This window comes from Schistocerca cancellata, chromosome 1 (assembly GCF_023864275.1).
Source record: "Schistocerca cancellata isolate TAMUIC-IGC-003103 chromosome 1, iqSchCanc2.1, whole genome shotgun sequence".
Taxonomy (NCBI): Eukaryota; Metazoa; Arthropoda; class Insecta; order Orthoptera; family Acrididae; genus Schistocerca; species Schistocerca cancellata.
The window spans coordinates 519,513,817-519,529,393 of NC_064626.1; the positions used below are offsets into that span (position 1 = coordinate 519,513,817).

At 41.0% G+C, this 15,577-nt stretch overlaps 1 protein-coding gene across 1 annotated transcript in view; it reads right to left on the minus strand.

The window, feature by feature from the left end:
* The window catches only part of LOC126178892 (zinc finger CCHC-type and RNA-binding motif-containing protein 1-like), a 73,923-nt gene that overhangs the window by 34,699 nt on the left and 23,647 nt on the right, over positions 1-15,577 (minus strand). The gene's annotated exons all lie outside the window — the stretch shown is intronic.

The window sequence follows — 15,577 nt, forward strand, 5'->3', positions numbered from 1 at the left end:
CAATGTATGAGGTTTTATTTTAACAGCCTAACAATGATGTTATGATGAAAGTATGGCTTTGTAAATTTTACTGCTAAAGCAAACTTCAGACTGTTCATATGTGGTATATTCTGTTCACATGTTATTCAAGTACATCCAGTAAATTAAGTTGGAAAAGTGGATGTATATAGTGAAGTGATGATTATTATATAATACTATATATTTCTCAAATAAATAAATAGAGTTTTTTTACTCTCCATTTTTTCTTTTTCTTGTGAGACACAATTTCTTCAAAGCCATTACTTCCTTAGTAATAGAATATTACATCCATGGTTATCAGTGTAGCAGTTCTGTTATTACTCTGTTCTTAAATGTTATAGGACAGTTCTTGTAGACTATAAATATACTTCCAGATTAAATAGGATCACTCAATGAAAAGCAGCAGCATTGAGATGTTAATAGGCACACACACGAAAGAAAGAAAACTTGCTAGCTTCCAGAATTATCCTTTGCCTAGCTAAGGTAAAACACATACACACAAAACCTATGTACCTACATTGGGTGCCAGCTAGACCAATAGTTCCATTTGCAGCAGGTGAACTGGCCATGGTGGGGGTAGTATCAGATGAGGTGGGTTGAGAGAGAGGACATTAGAGGCAGAGAGAAGTACTGGGGTTGGGAGGTTAGCGGCTCAGAAGGAGGCAGCTGGTTTGCTGGCTAGGAATGCAGGAGGGCGGGGTGACAGGTGTATGGGCTGGCACAACTGTAGCAACCGGTGGTAAGCAGCAAACACTGAAGGCAATGTGGGGACATGAATTGGGAAGAGGTGAAAAAATGGAGGAAAGGAAAATTGTTGCGAAACTGCGGCCAGGAAGATTCCAGGAGAGGAGAATATATTGCAAGGATAATTCTCTCTGTGTAGCTTAGAGAAGCTGATGGAGGGAAGCATCCAGATGGCTCGGGTTGCAAAGCAGCCATTGAAACTGAGCATGTTGTGCTCAGCTGCATGTTGTGTCACTGGGTGGTCAACTTTGTTCCATGACAAGAGTTTGGTGGTGGCCATCCATCTTGGTGGACAGCTGGTTGGTGGTCATACCAACATAAGAGGCTGTGTAGTGTTTGCATCAAAGTTGATATATGACATGGCTACTTTCACAGAAGGTCCAGCCTCTGTTGGGGTAGGATAAGCCTGTGACAGAAGTGGAGTAGGATGTGCTGGGTAGGTAGATGTAATAGATCTTGAACTTGGTCTGTCACAGGGATCTGATCCCTATGGCAAGAGGTTGGGAGTAAGGAGTGGCACAGGGAAGGATCAGGATGTTGTGTTGCTTGGGCAGGTGACAGAACACCACTTAAGGAGCGTTGGGAAGGATCTTGGGTATGATGTCCCTCATTTCAGAGCAGGATTAGACACAATCAAGGCCCTAGCAAAAGATAAAACTGTTTAGTTTTTTCAATCCAGGGTGGTACTGGGTGATGAGGAGGCACTCCTTTGTAGCTGACTCTTGGGGATAGTGGGAGAATTGAAGGTGTCTCAGGATATGGCAGGGGAAATTTATTTGTGGACTACAGTAGATTTGAGGGGTACTGCCTGCCTGTGAAGGCCTTCAACATACTAGGCAAGAGAGTTCTTATCACATAAGATATGCTGTCCACAGTTGGCTAGGCTGGGTAAAACAAACAAACAAACACACACACACACACACACACACACACACACACACACACACACACACACACACACAGGTGGCTACACTGTATGGGAGGGATTGTTTGGTGTGGACCACAAAACCACCCTATTAGTCTCACTACAACTTTTTCCATCCTTTCCACTCCACCTACCTCATGCTATATTATCAATTTCTTCTTATAACCACTTGCCCATTACCTGCATCATTTTCCATTTCCTAAAAACATTCCTACTGCAATGGACCCCTATTCCATCTTTCTGCACCAGTTCAGAAAAGTATCCCTTTTCCTGGCTAAAACCCAGTCCCACATCCTGTTCCTTACATGCTGTCTGAACCATGGAATGCCCCCAATGGCCTAAACATAAAAATTCCCTTCTCTGGATGCCACTCCTCCTTTCACATGACCTTCATCTTTTCACATTCTGCCAGTCCCTATCTCTCATGAACCTGGAACTGCAAAAATACCTCTCCATGGCACAGACATCCCAGAACAACCTCTATTACCCCTGCAAGAGACTCTCACTATGCAATCCTCACTGCATACACTAAATCTCTGCAATAGAAACCCTTGAATTCCATCTGGAGGAGCGTTCCATCCCCATGAACTGTCCAACCTGCTGACATCCTACTCCCACCTTGGGGCACCACTACCCATCAACATCCATTCTTCTCACAGTAAAACCCCTCATAGCACGTAGACTCTACCTAGCTAACCTCTTCAACTTACCACATCCTTCAAAAGTCCCTCCTAACACCTCACAAAACCCAAATCCAAAATACTGTTGTTAACCTCTCCACCATAAACCTCAGTCCCACAAAAGTTTCAGTCCTATCCAAAGGCCTAACCTTCAGCCCTATCCCCAAAATTTAACCCTATTGGACTAGTTAAAGACCTCTTTCCTTCTCCAGATCCCTACAGTTGAAACACTTATTTGTCAGCAATCCCTCCAACCAAAGCCAACCTAATCTAAACACTGAACCTTGCCTCTTCCAGTTCATAGCACAATCCAACAATGACGCTTCTATCCTCCGAGCTTACCAAACCCTAGTCTGCTTCCAGAAATTCCTCACCTCCAACTTGGGCTCACCATCCTTCGCCATGAATCTTCCTAAGAACACTAATCTTTTGGCAGAAAAACAATAGCCATACACAACCTGAAAACAGATCCAGCCCTAATCAACCTCCCTGCACACGAAGGTTCCATCACTGTCGTGATGATTCGCAGTGACTACCTGATGGAAGACCTCTACCAACTGCCTGAATTGTCCACCTTCTAACTATGCAACAGTGCTACCATCCCAGAAGAAAACCTCTCACCTGCACCCATCTCCCTCCTCACTGCAATAACACACCGCACACCCATCCACCTTCTACTTGCTCCCCAAAATCCACAAACCCAATGATCTTGGACACGCTATTGTGCTCCCACTGAAAGAATTTCTGCTCTTGTTAACCAACATCTCCAACCAGCTGCCTGAAACCTAGCCTCCTACATCAAAGATACCAGCCACTTCCTTAACTGACTTTCCACCACTCCCACCTCCTCATCTCCTGGATCCCTATTTGCCACTGTTGATACCACCTCCCCATACACCCACATCCTATATGCCCATGTGCTTGCCACTATCAGACACTACCACTCCCAATGTCCTTCATACTCTAAACCCACCACCTCATTCCTTATACACTTTACTACTATATCCTGACCCACAACTACTTTTCCTTTGAAGATAAGGTGGCAGCATAGCCATGGGCTCCAGCATGGCACCCTCCTATTCCAAACTGTTTATGGCCCACCTAGGGATAACCTTCCTAGTCTCCCACAACTCCCAACACACAGTCTGCTTTTAGGTTCATTGATATTTTCATGAGCTGGACCCAGGGCCAGGACACCTTAGCTACATTCCTTCACAATCTCAACACCTTTTCTCCCATTCACTTCAACTGGTCCTCCTGTACCCAATATGTCACTATCCTGGGCATTGACCCCCACTACTCTGATGGCTCCATCTACACCTCTGTCCATATTAAACACACTAACCACCAATAGCACCTGCATTTCAACAGCTGCCTTCCCTTCTACACAAAAAAAACCCTCTCCCATACATTTTTTTAACCTAACTCAGCAAAAGGATAACTCTGAAAGCCAGCAAGTTTTCTCTCTTTTGTGTTTGCCTACTGACAACCCCCAATGCTTCTGATTTTCAGTGAGTGGGCTCCTTCAATCCTAAAGAATCTACTTTGTTCCTAAAACTAACAAAATGTGGTTTGCACAGTAGGTATTACTCTCAGCTTTACAGATGTGATGTAAACTTGCTTGTCACTTCTCATTTACACCTCAGTACTGACAGCCTTAATTTTCTGTTGCAATATACTCTTTACACATTCCATACAATAACAGAAAACTGTAAGAAAAATGAAACGTTATATAAGTTTAAAAATACAAGAGATGTGACATGTTAATTGAGTGTGGTACGTGTAAATAAACCTCATGATATAAATAAAGGGAAGGAAAGAAAGAAAACAAACCATGATCTTTCCAAAGTAAGTACTCCTGCATTTGACCAAAATTATTTACAATATGTACAAAAACAAATAGAATGGAAATTTGAACTAAATTCTTCCCAAATTCAATTCAAAATAACAACAAAACCAACCCATGACATAAGGAACAGCAGACCTTGGTACCACAAAACCTATGGAACACTTAATGTTGTAATTTGCAGACTGAAGACTAGTTTTACACAACTCTCTACACTATTTTATCCAGTACCAGTTCCATCAGTTTTGCACAACTACAGCCATTTGACCCTGCTTACTGTAATCATGTCTTTGTCTCCCTCCACAATTTTAAATTTTACTTCTCACATTACACTTCCCCTCTCATACACACACCCTTACAATGTTAATGATTATTACCTGATGCCTCAGAATGTGTACTGCCAACTTCTTCTCCTTTTAGTCAAGTTAAGTGCCAAAGCTCCTCGTGAACCATGGACCTTGCCATTGGTGAAGAGGCTTGTGTGCCTCAGTAATACCGATAGCTGTACCATAGATGCAACCACAACGGAGGGTTATTTGTTGAGAGGTCAGACAAATGTGTAGTTCCTGAAGAGGGTCAGCACCCTTTTCAGTAATTGCAGGGGAAACAGTCTGGATGAAGGAACTGATCTGGCCTTGTACATAACCCAAAACAGCTTTGCTGTGCTGGTACTATGAGTGGCTGCAAGCAAGGGGAAACTACAGCCATAATTTTTCCCGAGGGCTCGCAGCTTTACTGTATGGTCGAATGATGATGGTGTCCTCTTGGGTAAAATATTCTGGAGGTAAAATACTCCCTCAATTCAGATTTCTGGGGGTGGAGGGGGGGGGGGCAATCAGGAGGACATTGTTATTAGGAGAAAGATAACTGGCATTCTCTGGATTGGAGCATGGAATGTCAGATCCCTTAATCAAGTAGGCAGGTTAGAAAAATAAAAAAAGCGATATGGATAGGTTAAAGTTATATATAGTGGGAATTAGTGAAGTTCAGTGGCAGGAGGAACAAGACTTCTTGTCATGCAAATACAGGGTTATAAATACAAAATCAAATAGGGGTACTGCAGGAGCAGGTTTAAAAAAAAAAAAAAATTAATAAATAAATAAAAAAATTTTTTTTTAAATTTAGGAGTGCGGATAAGCTACTATGAACAGTATAGTGAACGCATTATTGTAGCCAAGATAGACACAAGGTCCATGCCTTCCACAGTAGTACGAGTTTATATGCCAACTAGCTCTGCAGATGATGAAGAAATTGATGAAATGTATGATGAGATAAAAGAAATTATTCAGATAGTGAAGGGAGGCGAAAATTTAATTGTTATGGGGGACTGGAATTCGATAGTAAGAAAAGGAAAAATAGGAAAAGTAGTAGGGGAATATGGATCGGGGTAAGGAATGAAAGACAAAGCTGCCTGGTAGAATTTTGCACAGAGGATAACTTAATCATAACTAACACTTGGTTCAAGAATCATGAAAGAAGGTTGTATACATGGAAGAGGTCTGGAGGCACTGGAAGGTTTCAGATAGATTATATAATGGTAAGACAGAGATTTAGGAACCAGGTTTTAAATTGTAAGACATTTCCTGGGACAGATGTGGACTCTGACCATGATCGGTTGTTTATGAACTGTAGATTAAAACTGAACAATATGCCAAAAGGAAGGTATTTAAGGACACTGGACCTGGATAAACTAAAAGAACCAGAAGTTCTAGACAGTTTCAGAGAGAGCATTACGGAACAACTGACAAGAACGGGAAAGAAATACAGTAGAAGAAGAATGGGTAGTTTTGAGAGATGAACTGGCAGAGGATCAAGCAGGTAAAAAGACGAGGACTAGTAGAAATCATTGGGTAACAGGAGAGATATTGAATTTAATTGATGAAAGGAGAAAATATATGACTGCAGTGAACGAAGCAGGCAAAAAGGAATACAAATGTCTCAAAAATGAAATCAACAGGAAATGCAAAATCTCTAAGCAGGGATGGCTAGAGGGCAAATGTAAGGATGTAGAGGTATATATCACTAGGTGCAGGATAGATACTGCTTACAGGAAAATTAAAGAGACCTTTGGATAAAAGAAAACCACTTGTATGAATATCAAGAGCTCAGATGGAAAGCCAGTTCTAAGCAAAGAAGGGAAAGCAGAAAGCTGGAAGGAGTATATAGAGGGTCTATACAAGGGCAATATTATGGAAATAGAAGAGGACGTAGATGAAGATGAAATGGGAGATATGATACTGCATGAATGCGTGAAGAATTTGACAGATCACTGAAAGACCTCAGTCGAAACAAGGCTCCATGAGTAGACAACATTCCATTAGAACTACTGATAGCCTTGGGAGAGCCAAATTTCATTCCAGTCACTTAAGGGTGGCAATAGCAGCACCACTACGAGGATCCAAATCAGGTATGCTTTAAATACATGTAGTAACAGTCATGAGCATTAATTACCTTTGAGGTTGGACGTGTTGAGATGATATTAGTCAAGAATGCCTTTGAGGTAACAAAGATGGCACTGTCAACACCTCACTGAGTCTAAACAAGGTCATGTATGGCTACAAGAAGCTGGATGCTTCTTCTATGATATTGCAGAAACAGTTAGCAGGAATGTAGCCACTGTACCTGATTGCTGGTGGCAACGGTCGTGATAATGTACAGTTGCAAGAAGACAGAGCTCCATACGGCCATGTGACACTACCAAAAGGGAAGACCCTCAGATTCAGCATATGGCTCTGTTGCATTGTACTGCATCTACTGAAGCAATCTGAGCAGCACTTGGCACCACAGTGACACAACAAACTGTTACAAATCAGTTACTTTAAGGACAGCTCCAAGCCAGATGCACTGTAACAGGAATTCCACTAACCCCAAACCACCACCATTTGCGAGAGCTCACTGGAGGGAAAGGTGGATGTCTGTTGTTTTTTCTGATGAAAGCTGGTTCTACCTCAGTGCCAGTGATGACCATGTGTTGGTTAGGAGGAGGAGAGTTGACGGCCTGCAGCCAACCTGTCTGCGTGCTAGACACACTGAAACTACTCCAGGCGTTATGGTCTGGGATGTGATTTTGTATGACTGAAGGAGCACCCTTGGGCTCATCCCATGCACTCTGACTAGAAAACTGTACATCAATCTGATGATTCGACCTGCTGTGTTACAATTCATGAATAGCATTCCAGGGAGTGTTCTCCAATACGATAACACTCATCCACATACCATTGGAAGGCAGCAGTTCACAGACAGGGCAGTACTGCCAGTATTTATCCACAACAGGGCAAGTTTCTAACCAGGTAGTGGTGAACACCTACAAGATTTCAGGGGGTGTTCAAGTCACTGGCACTGCTCACTCAGGGCCACTTACTATTAACTCAGACATGCACTGCCAAGTAGAGTAGACAGTATCACCAAAGCATGAGATGGACATCAAATGGCCATTCTGCCACTGTGACCTGCTAAGGGCATATCGGGGTGTTCCAGCACTTCAACATTGCAGCTTAAGACCAAATAAAAGATGTTATATCTTGTATCAGAGTTTTCCTTGCAATCCGGGCCAGAAGCACCGCCTCCCAAACCCACCACTCCACCACCTCTATACCATGGCAGCCCCCTCTCACTCCGGTTTGCTATAGAGTGGTGTCAGAAATATTTTGGTATTAGTGGACCTCATTTGGCAGCAGATACCAGCACAGTTGATGTCTAAGCTGCACTAATTCATAACCACAGCGTGCAGTTTCATCAAACAAGGGGGTGAGTGAGCAGACTATTGCTTTTTGGATTGTTTTCCCCATTTTATATGTAGAGGGCATGGAGTCAAGAGAGTGATGCACAGGGATTTCAAGGTTACATTTGTGCAGCCAGGGCAACAAGTTGATCTTTCGCAATTCTTTGTACTACAAAGAAACATTATTTCTGATCTGTGAGATGTGGCCAATGTAATTTGCAGGGCTTGCTGCATCTTGTACGAAGTCAGTACCAGTAGTTTGTGTTAACTGTCGTCAGTGTCAGCATATGGCAAGTCAAGATGGACGATGATTAGATGTAAGGCACAAGTGTGTGCTGTGTCATATGACCTATTTTGAGTGTATTTTGTGTTCCTCAGTGTGTGTTGGAGATGGAGATTAAAGTTCCACAATGGCGGAGTCTCAAATGCAGAGTGTCACTAGTTGGGAGGCAGCTCAAGCATTGGTTAATGAAATGGTGCAGTTAAGAGCAGATATTACAAACCTGTTTAATAGACTTGCAGCTATAGATAAAGAATTAACCAAGCAAACTATTCGTTTCTTAGACCCAGCCACAGCCAGTTTTATCATGCCCTTCTCTGGAAAGTTACAAAGTAATGTCTTTTATGGATGACCTGCAGTTATGAGTTAGAATTGGGAGGATGGTCACCTTTTACATGCTTCTTAAAATCCAAAAACCCAACTATCCTCAACACCCTGTTGTAGATGGTTATTGCGCTCCCACGGAATGAATTTCTGCTCTTGTAAACCAATCTGTCAGCCACTAACTAACTGCTTGAAACATCAAAGATACTAATCACTTCTTTCACTGACTCTTGGCCATCCCCACTCCATTACCCATCTGGATCCCTACTCATTACTGATGATGCCCTCTCCCTATATAGCAATGTCCCTCATACCCACAGCCTTGCCACTGTCAAACACTAGCTCTCCCTACTTCCTTCCAACTCCAGACCTACTACCTCATGACTCATACATCTTACCACCTGTGTCCTCAAACACAAGTTCTCCTTCAAGGGGAAGGTAATAAACAAATCCATGCACAGCCATGGGCACCTGCACAGCACCCTCCTACGCCAATCTGTTTATAGGCCATCTACAAGAAACCTTCCTAGCTTTTGAAAACTCCAAACCCCTTGTCTGCCTCAGGTTCACTGATGGTATCTTCATGATCTGAACACAGTGCCAAGGCATCCTATCCCCTCATTCCTCCAAAACTTCATCACCTTCCCTTCCATTTACTTCACCTGGTCCTCCTCAATTCTACCTGCCACCTTCCTGGATGCTTCCATCCACATCAAACCAACTAACCACAAAAAGTCCCAGCATGTTGGCGTATCTGCAGTGATGAGACATTCCCTGTACAATACACTGAAGATCTCACTGACAGACACTATCCCTTCCAATCGTAGCACATAAACAGATTTCCAGTGCCGTATCTTCGCGTAACCCTAACTCTCGCACCATGCCCAAGAATCGGTTGTACAGGAACACCCCCTAATCACCTATTATCATCTCGGACTGGAGCGACTGAATAGGTCCTTTTTCCCGGTCCCTGACTATCATCGTACCCAGAAATGACACACCTTCTACACATAATCCTTCACATCTCTTCTAAATTGGCGTTCCGTCGCCCGCCCAACCTACACAATATCTTGGTCCAGCTCTATGCCACTCCCACTACCACCACCTTGCCATGGGGTTCATATCATTTTGAAATACCCAGATGCAAGACCTCCCCAATCACCCACCCAGCACATTTTTTCTAATCCTGTCACAGGCTTATCCTATCCCTTAAAAGGCTAGGCCACCTGCTTAGCCATATCATATACCAGCTCTGCTGCAATCACTGCACAGCATTTCATGTGGGATGACCAACAACCAGCCGATCACGAGAACAAATGGTCACTGTCAAACTGTGGACAAGAACAAAATCGACCTCCCAGTGGCACAACATAATGCTAAGCACAACATGCTCGAATTCAATGGCTGCTTCATAATCCGTGCCATCCAGATCTTCCCCTGCAGCACAATGTTTCTTCATTACGTGCATAGGACATTTTTCAGTGCTGTTGGATAGGACATTTTTCAGTGCTGTAACCCCCCTGGTCTCAATTTCTACTAATCAACTGTTCCCACATCCAATCATCTTATTTGTGTCCTGTATCTCACCAGCTGTGGTAGCCATGTGCCACATGCTTAGCCCACATACCTGCCACTTCTCCCTCCTGCAATACAGCCTGCACACCTACTACCTCTCTCCGAGCTGGTTACTACCCATCTCCAGCACCTCCTTCTACTATCTGCCTCTTTCTCCCTCTACCCACCCCATCTGCCACAACCCTCAGCCCAATCAACCTGCCAGTCTGCAATTCCAGGATAGTCTGTCCACCCAGTACAATTTAGGTGCACAAAGAGAGATAGAGAGAGAGAGAGAGAGAGAGAGAGAGAGAGAGAGAGAGAATACTCTCTAGTTCTTCAAAGGATTTCTTCTGAAAGCTAGCAAAGCTTCTGTTTTCTTTTATGTGCACCTGTCGACGGATCAGAATTTCTGTTATACAATTAAGTGCTCTCCTTAGATCCTGGATAATATTCTTAATAATTGTTAATTTCCCTACACTTCCCTCTGCACCTACTTTCTCCTCTCCTGTCATGAACAAATGAACTCCTGACATTAAAAACAAGGATTTGTCTCTCATTTTCCATTTCTGATGCCATGCAATAAGTACCAAAGAGACAAACATTATAAACATGAAATTTCTGCTACCATTATCTTTCTTCTTTATTTACTGTGTCCTTCTTGCTACTTCTGCAGAGTAGATACGGATGGAGGAGGAGTTGCCACATTTATTAAAAACTGCCATAAATTCAAGAACACTGACATTAATAAATTCTGTTTAGAGCAGCATCTAGAAGTATGTGCAACAGAAGTAGAGTTCCATAACAAATCCTATATAATAGTAACTATTTACCGAGCACCTGCACGAAATTATAATCTATTCATAAATGATCTAGAATCTCTTTTGGGTTATTTAACAGGAAGAAACAAAGAAATTTTGATTGCTGGTGACTTTAATACAGATTTTCTAATGCAATCTTCCAGTAAACATTTACTGCAGTTAGTAATCTTGTCTTTCAATCTAACTCACACTGTAAACTTTCCAACTAGGATCACTAAATCCTCAAGGACAGCCATTGATAACATTTTTACAGACAAATAAAAGGAACAAAATCATATTATAAAACCTGTAATCATGCAGCTTCTTGTTTCAGATGTAAATTCTAAGCAGATTATCAAGACTGCTAAATCTGAGTACAGGAGAGTAGTCAATCAACAAAAAATTGAGTGTTTTAGAAAATTGCTCAAAGATATGAACTGGAAAGATGTTTATAGTGCTCATGACATGAATGAAAAATATAACACATTCATGAACAATGTCAGTACCATATTTGAAAACTGTTTTCCTCTAAAAGTTACTCAAATTAAACAGAAGTCTATAATAAAACCATGAATTACACAAGAAATAAAGATTTCCAGTAAGACAAAAAGGAAAATGTATCTGTCGACCAAGAATAGCTCCAATGCTGATGATTTAGCTAAATACAAGGAATACTGTAAAATATTTAAAGAAGTAATTCAGACATCTAAACAAATGCACTACGAGAAGAAGACAGCAATGTCGGGGAACAAAATAAAAACAATATGGGATATAGTGAAAGGGGAGACTGGTAGAACAAGAAAGGACCAGGAGCAAATAGCATTAAGGGTAGATGACACGTTAGTTACTGATGGGCATAGTGTGGCAAATCTATTTAACAAGTACTTTACATCCATTACTGATAGAATGGGATTGTCAGGATCAGTAAATAATGCCCTTGAATATCTGAAACTAGCCTTTACAAATAGCTTCAGGTACATGAATATGTCACTCACTTCACCAAAAGAAATAACTCCCATAATAAAATCTTTAAAAACAAAGCATTCTAGTAGTTACAATGAAATATCAACAAAGTTAATTAAGGCACGTTCTTGTGAGTTTAGTACAATTCTAAGTTACTTGTGTAACCAGTCAATTATATATAACTGGGACATTTCCTGACTGGCTAAAATATGCAGACGTTAAGCCTCTATTCAAGAAAGGGGATAAAGAGATACCATCAAACTACAGACCGATTTCACTTTTGCCAGCATTCTCAAAAACTTTAGAAAAAGTAATGTACATGCAGCTTCTCAACCATCTGACCACAAATAAGATATTATCAAGAACACAGTTTGGATTTCTGAAGGGTTCTGCTATTGAGAAGGCTATTTACACCTACAGTGAAAATGTACTTAATTCATTAAATAACAAATTACAAGCAGCAGGTATTTTCTGTGATTTGTCAAAGGCATTTGATTGTGTGAACCACAACATCTTTTTAAATAAATTAGAATTCTATGGTGTCACGGACAGTGCTGCAAAATGTTTCAAGTCATACCTCGCTAACAGGAAACAAAGGGTGTCGGTGCAAGGGACTAGTGAATTAAGTCATCAGTCATCATCAGAATGGGAAGAAATTACATGTGGTGTCCCACAAGGATCCATCTTAGGGCCATTGCTTTTTCTTGTGTACATTAATGATCTCTCATCAGTTACACTGCCAGAAGAGTTCGTTTTGTTTGCAGATGATGCAAGTATTGCAATAAATAGTATGTCGAGTGCAGTTCTAGAAATATCTGCTAATGATATTTTCATGGATATTAATAAATGGTTTAAAGCCAACTCACTGACATTAAACTTCGAAAAGACTCACTATATTCAATTCAGAACCTGTAAAAGGTTTCCACCCAGCATATGCATAAAGTACGAATAAGAGCAGATAGAAGAGGTAGACAGTCTTAAATTCATAGGATTACAACTTGATAATAAATTCAGTTGGGAGGAGCACACCACAGAACTGCAGAAACACCTCAACAAATCTGTATTTGCAATTAGACTGTTAGCACATATAGGCGACATAAAAATGAAAAAGCTTGCATACTTTGCCTACTTTCATTCCGTAATGTCATATGGTATAATATTTTGGGGTAACTCTTCAACTCAAACAAAAGTTTTCAGAGTCCAAAAGCGTGTAATACGTATTATTTGTGGAGTAAATTCACAGACGTCCTGTAGAAACCTCTTCAAAGGACTGGGTATACTAACTACTGCCTCTCAGTATATTTACTCCTTAATGAAATTTGTCCTAAATAATATATCTCTTTTTCCAACAAACAGCTCAGTTCATACATACAATACCAGGAACAAAAATGATCTGCACAAGGACTTAACAGCACTTACTTTAGTTCAAAAAGGGGTCCACTACTCAGGGACACTCATCTTCAATAACTTGCCAGCAAACATAAAAAATTTAGTTACAAATAAAGATCAGTTTAAAAGCACCCTGAAAGACTTACTAGTGGCCAACTCCTTCTACTCCAGCGACAAATTTTTTAATAGAAACAAATGATGTATTGTATATACTCATACTATTAGTATTGTTATGTATTGTTATTTCAGCTTAAAAAAAAAGATGTATTGTATATACCTATACTATTAGTATTGTTATTTCAGCTTTTTTTAAAAAAAATTGATGTGTTCCACATCCACGAGGATCTCCACAGCATGGATCTATAGAATGAAAAACTAATCTAATCTACAAATTTTGCACTCCCAAATACATGTGCACCCACAAAAGCTACAAGGGCACAACATGTGGCAGGAGCTAGTAATTTGCTTACAAGAATTCTATCTAATGTAAAGACTATGACTAAGAAAATGCCATTGTAACAGGATGTGTTTAGCCCAAGTAAAACTGATTAACATTTTATTACATTTGTGGAACATAACATATCTTTCTAATATGAATATAATAGAGAGAAACATTCCACGTTGGAAAAATATATCTAAAAACAAAGATGATGTAACTTACCAAACGAAAGCGTTGGTATGTTGATAGAGACACTAACAAACACAAACACACACACAAAATTCAAGCTTTCGCAACCCACGGTTGCTTCATCAGGAAAGAGGAAACGAGGGAAAGACGAAAGGATGTGGGTTTTAAGGGAGAGGGTAAGGAGTCATTCCAATCCCGGGAGCGGAAAGACTTACCTTAGGGGGAAAAAGGGACAGGTATACACTCGCACACACACACACATATCCATCCGCACATATACAGACACAAGCAGACATATGTAAAGGCAAAGAGTTTGGGCAGAGATGTCAGTCAATGTGGAAGTACAGAGGCAAAGATGTTGTTGAATGACATGTGAGGTATGAGCGGCGGCAACTTGAAATTAGCGGAGGTTGAGGCGTGGTGGGTAACGGGAAGAGAGAATATATTGAAGGGCAAGTTCCCATCTCCGGAATTCTGATAGGTTGGTGTTAGTGGGAAGTATCCAGATAACCCGGACGGTGTAACACTGTGCCAAGATGTGCTGGCCGTGCACCACGGCATGTTTAGCCACAGGGTGATCCTCATTACCAACAAACATGTTGATCAGCGGAAAGAGGTATGACATATGTATGGAATTAGATCTATGGCTGTGCAGTCGATCCACACAGTGATATCACATGCTACTCTATCCTGTGCAAGCTTCTTCATCTCCCAGTACCTACTGCAACCTACATCCTTCTGAATCTGCTTAGTGTATTCATCTCTTGGTCTCCCTCTACGATTTTTACCCTCCACACTGCCCTCCAATACTATATTGGCGATCCTTTGATGCCTCAGAACATGTTCTACCAACCAATCCCTTCTTCTAGTCCAGTTGTGCCACAAATTTCTTTTCTCCTCAATTCTATTCAGTACCTCCTCATTAGTTATGTGATCTACCCCTCTACTCCTCAGCATTCTTCTGCAGCACCACATTTTGCAAGCTTCTATTCTCTTCTTGTCTAAACTATTTATCGTCCATGTTTCACTTGCATACATATACAAATACTTTCAGAAACAACTTCCTGACACTTAAATCTATACTTGATGTTCAAAAAATTTCTCTTCTTCAGAAATGCTTTCCTTGCCATTCAGTCTACATTTTATATCCTCTCTACTTCAACCATTATCAGTTTTTTGCTCCCCAAATAGCAAAACTCATCTACTACTTTACATGTCTCATTTCCTAATCTAATTCCCTCAACATCACCCGATTTAATTTGACTACATTCCAATTACACTCGTTTTGCTTTTGTTGATGTTCATCTTATATGCTCCTTTCAAGACACTGTCCATTCTGTTCAACTACTCTTTCAGATCCTTTGCTGTGTCTGACAGAATTACAATGTCATCGACAAACTTTAAAGTTTTTATTTCTTCTCCATGGATTTTAATTCCTACTCCAAATTTTTCTTTTGCTTCCTTTACTGCTTGCTCAATATACAGATTGAATAACATCAGGGATAGGCTGCAACACTGCATGGATTTTAATTCCTACTCCAAATTTTTCTTTTGCTTCCTTTACTGCTTGCTCAATATACAGATTGAATAACATCAGGGATAGGCTGCAACACTGCCTCACTCCCTTCCCAACCACTGCTTCCCTTTCATGCCTCTCGACTCTTATAACTGCCAACTGGTTTCTGTACAAATTGTAAATGGTCTT